This window comes from Polypterus senegalus, chromosome 13, assembly GCF_016835505.1.
Source record: "Polypterus senegalus isolate Bchr_013 chromosome 13, ASM1683550v1, whole genome shotgun sequence".
In the NCBI taxonomy this organism is placed as follows: Eukaryota; Metazoa; Chordata; class Cladistia; order Polypteriformes; family Polypteridae; genus Polypterus; species Polypterus senegalus.
The window spans coordinates 93,097,863-93,110,280 of record NC_053166.1 but is presented as its reverse complement, the minus strand read 5'-3'; positions in this window follow the sequence as shown (position 1 = coordinate 93,110,280).

Genomic DNA, 12,418 nt, shown 5'->3' with positions numbered 1-12,418 from the left:
AAATCTCAAGTAAACTTTTTTCACGTTGTCATTATGGGGTGTTGTGTGTAGAATTCTGAGGAAAAAATTTATTTAATCCATTTTGGAATAAGGCTGTAACATAACAAAATGTGGAAAAAGTGATGCGCTGTGAATAATTTCTGGATGCATTGTAGATTATTTAAATGATGTTAACATTTTATCTGTATAATGTAATAAACATATTTTGCTGCATGTTAAAAATTACATCGTCATCATTTTTTTTTTATAAAGTGGCCCAGGTTGTACAATATTATAACTCTATCGCAAGTTTACAGCGAGGTAATCTATACTAATAAAAGGTAAAGCCCTCACTGACTGACTCACTGACTAACCGACTCACTGACTCACTGACTCACTGACTCATCACTAATTCTCCAGCTTCCCGTGTGGGTGGAAGGCTGAAATTTGGCAGGCTCATTCCTTACAGCTTCCTTACAAAAGTTGGGCAGGTTTCATTTCGAAATTCTATGCGTAATGGTCATAACTGGAAGCTATTTTTCTCCATAAAATGTAATGGAGTTGAGCTCGAAAGCCATGGAGTTCGTGTGACATCATCACGCCTCCCACGTAATCATGTGAACTGACTGTCAATGCAGTACATAGAAAACAAGGAAGAGCTCCAAAAAGCGCTGAAGAAAACATGCATTATATAATTGAGAAGGCAGCGAAACAATAAGAAGCAAGCGAGTGACATATAAAACCATATTCATGAGTGCTGCTACTTTGGAAACAAAGCACGGTGTAAACCTAAAGTTTAAATTAAGTTCATAGACTGGCGTTTGTCATGCACACGGGTAATGCGGGATACAAGTTTAATGAGAGGATGCAGGATATAAACGAGAGTTTTGATCACTTTGTAACTAAGTTAAAATTGCAGGTGAAGGGCTGTGCTTATGTAAATTCCGAGAGACTGTGTTTGTGGGGGATTGACAGTTAAGGCGGGTGGAGGAGTCACGTCATCATCTCTCCTCCCATTCATCTCATTTCGCTCTGAGTTGAGCTCCGCAGCTAACGCAGTCTTAAGGAAGCGACTTTGTGACGCTGCCACCAAATACTCAAAGAAAAATCCACAAGTTAATACACACTCTGAATCCTCCAGGCACTACTTACAAAAGGTTACATTGACAATCGTGTTACGTTATTTTTAAAATGATTCCTTTTCTTAGCACAAGCACAGCTGAGAAGCTTCGATGCATGTGCTCTATAACGCGTTAAAAAATAATGCATTTAATCACACTTTGCATTACAAGCAAAGAGGAACTTCTGTCAATGCATGATTTCTTGGTACACCGATTACATTGATCAGCGCTTCCCGATTCATTTTAGCCTTGCACCCCCTTGGTTTGAGAACAAGTATGAACAAATATGAGGTTAGCACAGAAAAACAGATCACCAATTGAAGCTTTATGAATAATCGATACTTTATTTGCCATCAATAATTGTTTTGGTAAAGCCATACTCAGTGTAATCCTCCTTCCATTTTATAATTTTTCCGCCACTAGCCATGATTAAATGAACAGTAAAAAAGTAAGAGCGAAGCGAGGGTGACTTATTCAGGCAGGCAGGCGACAGCTCAATAGCTCGAATTTGGATATAAGTAGGTTCTATTTAGTCGCCAGAAATATCTTTGGTAGGAATGGAAGTTGAATTTAGTCTTTAAATTTCTATGCTGAAGAAAAATTTATGCAATGATGACTAAATTTAACTATATAAGGTCAAAACTTGATTATATAAAGTCACTGTCGGAATAAATAAAGTCAAAACTTGAATATATAAAGTCAGCGTCAGTATATATAAAGTCAAAACTTGTTTCTGAATATATAAAGTCAAAACTTGAATATATAAAGTCATTCCCAAATATATAAAGTCAAAACCTGAGTATATAAAGACGGCGTTGGAATATTTAAAGTTAAAACTTGAATTTATAAAGTCAGCATCGGAATATATAAAGTAAGCGCTGGAATATCCATCCATTTCCCAACCCGTTGAATCCGACCACAGGGTCACGGGGGTCTGCTGGAGACAATCCCAGCCAACATTGGGAGCAAGGCAGGAACCAATCCTGGGCAGGGCACATGCATCAATTTGAAAACATTAACCGAACAGTGTTTTTTTAATTTATTTTTCTGAATACGTTTTTGTTAACTTAGTTCAGTTCAGAGTCGTTTCAATCAATATATTTTGACTTTGACTTTATATATTCAGAAATGAGTTTATATACTCCGATGTTGACTTTATATAATCAGGAATGACTTTATAAATTCCGACGCTGACTTTATATATTCAGGTTTTGACTTTATATATTTAAGTTTTGACTTTATATATTTAAGTTTTGACTTTATATATTTTGACGCCGACTTTACATATTCAGAAAATCAATGTATTTGCCTGTTTGGCACCCCATAGTATATGTGTGTGTGTATATATGTACACATGTATGTATATATATATATATATATATATATATATATATATATATATATATATATATATATATATATATATATATATATACCAGCAACACTCATGACAATGATATAAAACAATTATATTGTCAATCATATTGTTCATGTTACGTTATTATTAAAATGTTTAGTTTACTTTTTACTTCTCCTTTCTTGAAGCGGGTATTTTGCTATATATATAGACATTAAGCCCGTTAAAATAACGGGCGTTAGAACAGTAGTGCATAAACATTTGTATGAAGAGTCTATATTAAATGGCAAGGGACCTTGTATGTGGCTGTAATATGTGTCACTGTATTGTGTGCCTTTACTTTTCTCTCTCAGTAATACTGGTTTGTATTTCCGTGAAATGCCTGTAATTTTGTCTGACAGTAATACAGTGGAACCTCGGTTCACGACCATAATTCGTTCCAAAACTCTGGTTGTAACCCGATTTGGTCGTAAACCGAAGTAATTTCCCCCATAGGATTGTATGTAAATTCAATTAATCCGTTCCAGACCGTATGAACTGTATGTAAATATATATTTTTTTAAGTTTTTAAGCACAAATATAGTTAACTATACCATAGAAAGCACAGCGTAATAGTAAACTAAATGTAAAAACATTGAATAATACTAAGAAAACTTTGAACAACAGAGAAAACTAACACTGCAAGAATTTGCAATATAGCCTTATGACCCGCTCGCTAAAAACTCTTTTTTTAATGAGTTTTAAGCACAGGGGAAAAAATGAACATTCGAAAAATCTGAAATTTAATAAACAACGAAGAAAAGTAACATTGCAACAATGCACACACGCCACTGTGTGTGTGTGTGTCTCTCTCGCGGGCCTGCATGTGTGTGTCTCTCGTGTGTATGTCTCTTAAGCGCGCATCTCTGTGTCTGTGTGTGTCTGTCTGTCTCTCGCCTGTGTGTGTGTGTCTGTGTGTGTCTGTCTGTCTCTCGCCTGTGTGTGTGTTTCTGTCTGTCTCTCGCCTGTGTGTGTGTCTGTCTGTCGCGTGTGTGTGTCGCGCGCACGTGTGTGTAACGCGCGCCTGTTTGTGTGCGTGTGCGTGACGCACAGCGCCTGTTTGTGTGCGTGTGCGTGACTCACACGCGCCTGTGTGTGTGTGCGTGACTTGTGCGCGCCTGTGTGTGTGTCTGTATCTCTCTCTGCACAGGGAATGCACAGGAAGAGACTGAACACGTGCTGTGTGACCCCGCGCATGCGCACTTCTCCAGAAGACACACACACAGACACCGCGTGCCTGTGTGTTAGTGTGTGTGTGAATCGCGCGCGTCTGTGTGGGTGCGTGACTCGTGCACGCCTGTGTGTGTGACTCGCGCGCGCCTGTGTGTGTGTCTGTCTCTCTCTGCACAGGGAATGCACAGGAAGAGACTGAACACGTGCTGTGTGGCCCCGCGCATGCGCACTTCACCAGAAGTCACACACACAAGGGTTTTATTAAAGAGGATATATATATATATATATATTTATATAGATAGATATGACAACAACACTCATATCAATGACAAACCAATTACATTAACAATCATGTTACGTTATTTTTAAAATTTTTCCTTTTCTTTTTCATAACTTCTTTAACACGCTACTTCTCCGCTGCGAAGCGAGGTTATTCTGCTAGTTGTACTAATAAGTACAAACAGTTCTACAAGGAGCACTTGATAGACTAATTGAGTGCATTTATATTTCTTGGGACGAAACTGTTTCTGAACTGTGATGACCCTACAGGAAAGACTCTGAAGTGTTTGTCATATGAGAGCAGTTCAATAGACAGCATGGCTGAGGCAGCGTGTGCTTGATGCTGTACACCGATAATTTTCTTTCCAATCAGCTGCTGTAGAGCTGTGATTCCACACTCAGATACAGTGATATAAATACTCCAAGTGGTGCAGTGAGAGTAATATTTGCCTAATATGGAAAAAGACGATCCGCTGTGGCAACCCCTAATGGGAGCAGCTGAAAGAAGAAGAAGGTGCAGTGAGAGTAACAACGCTAAAGCAGCTATGGTATTTGGAATAATTTGGTCATTCTGTGGACCATTATATTGTTACAGGTTAATTACAATCAGATGCCTTAAACTAATAAACAATATGCGGTTAATTTCAGTGAATTTATAATGCCTCATCAAGGATGTGCATCTAAAAAAGAAAGAGAAACCACACTGGAACAAAAGCACTGCTTTGACACTGGGTGCCACCAGTTTGCAAAGCCGAGCTGAGAACTTGCGTACGCCAGTGTTTTAGCTTGCATGAAAATATGCGTGGCTTTACACCAAGTTTAGGTTTTATACATCGCTATTTGAGCATGGAAATAGGCTTATGTAATATTTCCGTGCGTATGCACCATTTATACATGAGGCCCCTGGACTTTGCCTAAATGTTAATCAGGAAAAATATGGTCTTGCTTTAATGTTCTTTTTGGACAGCAAAGTCTTTTTCCTGGCATACCTCGCATGAAGCTCAAATTTGTGCAATCTCTTTCTAATTGTAGATGCATACACTTTGACTCCGGTTTTTGAAAAAGTTACCTGTAGATCCTGCAATGAAAATTTGGGATTGTTGGACACTTCTTGTATTATTAAGTGGTCAGCTCTTGGGATGAATTTGCTAGGCTAGCCAGTCCTAGACAAATTAGAAATCTATGAATACTGCAGAGGATGTTCCTTGATTTCAAATAATTAAGTGGTCTTTTTTAATCCGTTGCTAAACTTGTAGGCCTTCATAACCTTCTCTGTGAGGACCTTAGAGGTCTCTTTTGATCTTAGCATGGTGAAAGCAAACATATCAGAAGCAAAATGAACACCAGCCCCGAGTGTGGTTTAAATAAAACAGGTTCCACCTACATACTTCCTGTGGACGTTCTAACCAGTGGCACCTAGAACACCAACTGAAGTTCTAATTTTATAGGGGTCTACTTACTTTATCCATGTGAAAATTTTTCATGTTTGTTTGTTTAGAGTATAAGAATGAAAACACCATGTCAACTTTATGTGTCACTTGTTCAGATACCGTTTGGTATCACCTTTATCTGCAGGCACTGTTTACATGAAGATCTACTGGTTGCCTGTTCAGATATGTTGAAAAAGTCAACAATTTCCAGATTATTGGTATATTTAATTGCACTGTATACATTAAACTTGATCGAATAGGATTACACATTTCTTATTTTCGTGGTTAGATTGATTGATTTTTGCAAAATAAACATTCAGAATGTTGATAGTTGTTTATAATATTCTACAAATTACTTATAATTGCTCGTTTTCTCTAGGTATACGGAGCCACCCAATTAAATTTTACTGGGTGGAAATATTTAGATCTCACCACTTTCTATTAGGCTTTTGTTAAAGTAATTTGCATGAGCACCTAAAGCAGTCCACTTGAGCTCTTCACGCTGAAATATTTTCACCCATGTCACTTTTATTTTATTAGCTCTATATTATAAGCAACAGTAAAGAAAATGTGAAGAATATGCTTTATTATACTGCTTTTGCTTATATTTAGCCACTGAAATCTTTCAAAAGAAACAAAAAATACAATATTAATCAAGCACTACTGCAATGAAAATGCAAAACCAGTTTTACTTAGACAGGCATAGAAGTTTTTTTGTCCTTAATACTTCTAACTTTTAAATGGCACTGAAGAATTTAATCTCTTGCACTCTTCTTGGCCATGTTAGTTTTTTGTATATGCTTTTAATTCTGTAACATTCATTGACATTAATGATAGTGAAATTATTTAAGTGCTCCAGTAGACTACAGAATACTTTTCTCATCCAACCTAACCCTTGCTTTTCTTATCAAAGGAGTTTAATAAACACCTACTATTAATTATTCAAAATAATTAATACATGAAAGAGATAATAAGAAAGAAATACCTGAATATAAGTTTTTCATGCGAAAAAATATTTGAGGGTTTATTATCTCAATCAATGAAGTAAGTATATTTTAAGGTATATTATTTTTGTCAGCTAGAGCAAGCACTAAAGCTTATTGAGATTCTCTCGTTCTACTCTCTCTCTCTATATATGTATTTAAATATTAAGTATTGATCTCCATGTGCTCTAACTCATTTGAAATGTTAAAACTTTGAACAAAATCCAAAACTCAAAACAGTTTTCTTTTCATATGTTTACAAGAATTAAAGGTAGATCTATATTTTTTAACATAGACGCGAATTTCTCTCAGCTTCTCTCACAAAAGGCATCCCTAAAGGTTCTATCCCAGCTCCTCTTCTATGTTCCCTTTATCTGCTACCCTTGAGGATCATCTTTTACAAACATGATGTCACGTATCATTGTTATGCTGATGATATGCAGCTGTACCTCAAAGTTAGTCCTGACATCACTTTCTCTGTAAAACCGCTGTTGAAATGCTTTGTGGATATTAAATATAGGATTGCGCAAAATTTTTTACAATTAAACAAAAATAAAACAGAGGTCATTATTTTTGGTCCTACCACATATCCAGTTGAAATCGGCATTCAGTTAGTCTCCTTGGTCAGAAACCTAGGTATCATTTTCGAGTCATCACTAAGTTTTGAGAGACAAATCTCCATGGTAGTAAAAGTCCAGTTTTTACCAACTGAGGCAAATTGCTAAAGTAAAATCCTTTCTTTCACAGAAGGACTTGGAAACAGTCATTCACGTCTTTATTACATCTCAGCTAGATTATTGTAATTCCTTATATGTGGGTCTGACAAAATTTGCTCTGTCGCGCCTTCAGCTGGTTCAAAACGCTGCAACTAGATTCTTAATTGGGTCAAGAAAAAATAATCATATCTCCCCTATTTTAGCCTCTCTCCACTGTCTATCGGTAAGGTGTCACATTGATTTTAAAATCTTGTTGTTTGCTTTTAAACTCTTGCATGGTCTCGCTCCAAAATATATCTGTGGCCTCCTTCACCCCTATGTGGCACCAAGACCACTGAGGTCATCTGGACAACTTTCTCCTTGTAGTTCAAAGATCTCAGCTGAAGTCTACGGGAGACAGTTTTCTAATATGTTGCTCATAGGCTTTGAAATGACTTGCCTTTTCACATTAGGTCTTTATCCTCTATCAAGGTTTTTAAAAGTCGGCTTTCACTATGTACAGTATAATGGGATTGTGGTGGATGTTATAATTGGTTGTTTTATTAATCTGCTTCTGCATGGTTGTTTGCATTGTGTTTACTTTAATGCTTCTTTATACATCACTTTGGCGCAACCTCTGTTGTTTTAAATTTCTGTTTATAAATAAATAATCTAATCTAGAATGGTGTCACAAGTGTAATCATTGAGCTGCCTTTACAACAAGCTAATTAATGAAGACACAGTAATGAGTGGAGCCTCAAGCCAGACATCTAGAATCTGTCTTTTCTCTTCAGACCCCAATGACTGAGTAGGAGAATATTAACAACCTCTATCTCCACCCACAGGATTTTGTTTAAAAGTTGCCTTGACTGAGTAATTGTGAGTCTAATGACCTGAGGGAACAAAGGGTCAGACTCCATGTCTGAAAGGGAAGGAGAGAGAGCAAGATCAAGTCTGAACATCAGCCTAAAAGGAACTTCTATGGTAATTGTTGGTAGAGCTCTAGTGTTTTTTCTTATTACTGACATCTCATAACTAAACAGAAACAACACTAGTATGAAAAATTGATATAATTTTTCAAAGTAGCACTGCAGTGTACTGGTTAGCACTGCTGCCTCATTGATCCAGTGTGTCTTCAATAAACTTGCACCTCAATGAGGGAAACAAAATCCAGGAGATTCACCATTAAAGCCTAATTTTATGTCATATGCAGACTTAAGAAATATGCTAATTACTTTTTTTAAATCAACATTATTTTTGCTCTACATACCTTGGTGCAGCAACGTTTACAGCCAGTTATTGTTCCCTGCTGAAGATGTGAGCTCGCTGATGCTACACTGCAATAAAGATAATAAGGGAAGCTGTAAAGATATTAGGACAGTGAAGATTTAAAAAAAATAAAAATAACATATGTTTAATTATAATCTACATGTACACAGTTTAACTGGTATTATAATTAATTAGAGTAAAATCACAACAATTTAATTGCTTTTATATTTAACTAGCAAAATACCCGTGCTTTGCAGTGGAGAAATAGTGTGTTAAAGAAGTTATGAAAAAGAAAAGGAAATATTTAAAAATAACATAACATGATTGTCAATGTAATTGTTTTGTGAGTGTTATGAGTGTTGCTGTCATCAAGGATTTGATTAGCATTATTTCTTTCAATCAGGTTCGTATTTGGAGGATGTGTTGTGTTCAAGTTACATTCCGTGTTTGTCAACTGTTGTAAAGATAACAGGTTTCATTCATCGAAGTGTTCACTACCCAAATTGGTACTCGCGAATCTAAGATGTTTAACAGGCATTCCCAGTATTAAGTTGTGGATTTGCCTGCGAAAATTTAGCAGCATCGTGTCTATGAACTTAATTTAAACTTAAGCTTTACACCTTGCTTTCCTATTGATCTGTCTACAAAGGCTTGCTCAGCTTCAGAGGGTTGTTTCTTTCTTACTGCATCAATAAACAGCTCGTCTTCCTCTTTATCTGAGACATCACACACTGCATGCACAGGTTTACCTTTCCCAGTCCTGCAAACTTTAGCGAAGTGGTTCAATTTACCACATTTTTTACACTGTCTTCCTTTAGCTGGACATTGACTTTTTCCATCGTGTGCTTTGTTTCCGGAGTAGCTGCACTTATGAATATGCTTGTATGCGTCACTCGCTTCATATTCTTTTGCTGCCTTCTCAATTGTGTAACACGTTTTTTGTTCAGCGCTCTTTGGAGCTCTTGCTTGTTGTCTGTGTATTGCGTTCACAGTCAGTTAATGTGAGCCGCTTGGAGTACATGCATCAAAGGTTCTCAGCTGTGCTTGTGCTATCTTGTGCGATCTTGCGATGTCCACGGCTTTATTTAATGTTAGCTAAGACCCGGCACTTAAAAGTGTCTCTCACACTTTCGCTGAGTTTGTGCCAAACACTAGTCAATCCCTGACCATCTCATCTTCGTTTGCATAAGCACAGTCCTTCACCAGCAATTTTAACTCTGTTACAAAGTGATCAAAAGTCTTGTTTATACCCTGCGTCTTCTCATTAAACTTGTATCTCAAGAATATTGTATTCGTTTTAGGCATGACAAACGCCTCAAAACGGTCATAATAAGTTGTCAGTACCTTGGCTTCCTCCTGGGTGAGAGTCCATGTGTTAAAAATGTCTCTTCCTTTTTCCCAGTCCACAGGAGCAGGTAGCTGCATTTCTCACTCTCGTCTTTGCCTTTTAGCGGGCCAGAAAACATCAGCTCTACGTGCTGTCAAACTTTTTCCATTCTCCCGGCAGGTTAAGAGAATCCCAGTCAATTCGTGGCGCGGGAACCCTAACAAAATCCATGACTGTCCTCTATTCTGACACCATGACTTGTTTTCACAAATTGTGAAAAATGAAATGATGGCGAGACTTTCTTTTAAAGTATGCAGGGGAACTGTATTTATTACAGCTCTTACATTCACAGCATCCATGATCTAAATTAACTTCCATAATAGTAACCTTGAGGTCCCTTTTTCTGGTGTATTCCTGATGACATAGGTGCCTAAACCATGCCTGACAATAATACATTTCAATGACATATAAATATTACAATGATCACCTCGATAGACATTTCACCACCCAAATCACTGCTCGTGAATCTAAGATGTTTCATAGGCATTCTCGGTATTAACTTTTTGATTTGCCTGCGAATATTTATCCACAGCGTGCTTATTGGATTGCTGCTGACGGACGGCCTTATATGGGCAGGCACTCAATTACATGGGAGGCGTGGGTATGGGGGACGCAACTCCGTCTCACACGGCGACCAAGCTGCAGGCAATAGCCATATATATGTACGTAAGTAGGATTCAGTTATGACCGTTATGCGTAGAATTTCGAAATTAAACCTGCTTAACTTTTGTAAGTAAGCTGTAAGGAATGAGCTTGCCAAATTTCAGCCTTCTACCTACACGGGAAGTTGGAGAATTAGTGATGAGTCAGTGAGTGAGTGAGTGAGTCAGTGAGGGCTTTGCCTTTTATTAGTATAGATTAGAGTAAATTCACATTCATCTTTCCTTGTGTTCCTGCCACACATTTAGCTTTAACAAAGCACATGTATTGTTGCTTTTTCTCTTATTTTTCATTTTTCTTAACGCAAAAGAAGGCGCACACTCATGCTTGAAGCGAATATTTGGGTCAAAACATGAGAAAAGGGCCAGTGAGGGGGTAATAGGGGCACAGGCTGGAGCAACTGTGTCCATACTTTTGTGCACATCCCTGCTCCAGATCCCGAAAATCAGCCGAAGGAATCTCCAGCAGCTTCTTGGAATGGCCAAGCAGGTCCATTGCAGTCTCTGCAGTACTCTATTTTGCTAAATTGGATTTTATCCTCAATGTAGCACTGGAACTGAGTGCCAAAATGGACTCTTGCTCTTTACGTGACTCATTTATGTGGCTCAATATCCTTTACAAATATGCTCACTGTTTCTGCACTAGATGGGATTTTGTTTGCGACATTGCAGGCTTGCTGTTTTTACAGGCCATCTGCTGCAGGCTCTGAAGCTGTCTATCTTCATGATGGAATGCTTGTTGATACAAGTAACTCCCTCCCTGGCGCATGCAACTTGCCAGCGACATTACAATACACATTGTTTATTCTTAAAGCAACATGATACACAGTGAGCGTGGAACAGTAGATGCAGGGTATCTCTTAGAAACAGTGCTTCTTTATTGGCAGTATATTTTTTTACTGAATTATGTGGTTCTTCGTAAAACTACTGTTTGACATAGCACCATTTCATTCTGAGAAAAGTTCTTTGCATTTGAATTTGGTTCTTTGTGCTTTGAAAAAATCTTCCTAACATGTATAAAAAGGCTTAAATCTTTAATGTATGGTAAGCTACCTAGCAAGACAAACAGATTAAGAAAACTTGAACTGAACTTGTGTTATTGTATGCAGCCAGAATGCTTTTAAAATCATGACCCATTGCCATTTCACAAATTGGTTACCATCTAGTCATGATTATTTACTGTATGCAGCCTGTTACTGATCTAAATAAATAACAATTCTATCTAGAACCTTCACATGAATGGGTCTTTTGAGAACCAGAAATGGTTTCCCTATGGTTTCAGTCTGAAGAACCTCTGTGACACCTTAATGCACTTTGAAGCCACACTCTTTTTAGCTTGAAAGTTTGGTGGTGACATTGGAGGAGGTCAGTTGAGGAATGCACCCCATAGGACAATCAATAATTAATCATCTATAACTTAATGGAGAGCTAGGCTTTATTTTGTGTTATGTCAATTCCCACATTACACTGTATTTGCCTTATAATCCTCTATGTGCTTTTAAAAATAAACATAACATGTTTTAGATCTGTGGACCCTTGCTGTCATTATCTCAGCAGTACAGAAATGCAAGGAGAGTTCCTCCTGATAATAAACTATTTACACAATGTGTGTGTCTGCAATTTGTCACCAGTGAACTGCATGAACATCACCATATTCTCTTAAAAATGTTAGTTCCTAAATGGCTACTTACTGAGTTGTATGGTTCCTTGTGGAAACTTTCTTTGACAAAGAACCATTTCATTCTGGTAATAGTTCTTTGCATATCAAATGTGTTCTTTGGACTTTGAAAAGGTTCCTAATATTAATGTAATGTATAGTAACCTTCTTAGCTGGATACTAATAGTTCTTTTGTTGACCTGAATAAAGCCTGTGTTAATGTATGCAAAAATCAGAAACCCATTTGCATTTCACAACTCTATTATCATCTATTCAAAGTGATTTATATAGCTTATTACAGACCTAAATGAATAAATTAATTTTTTTTTATTATTATTTTCTGGAAAATCGTATGGATGGTTCTTTTGAGAACCAAAAATAGTTCCCCTA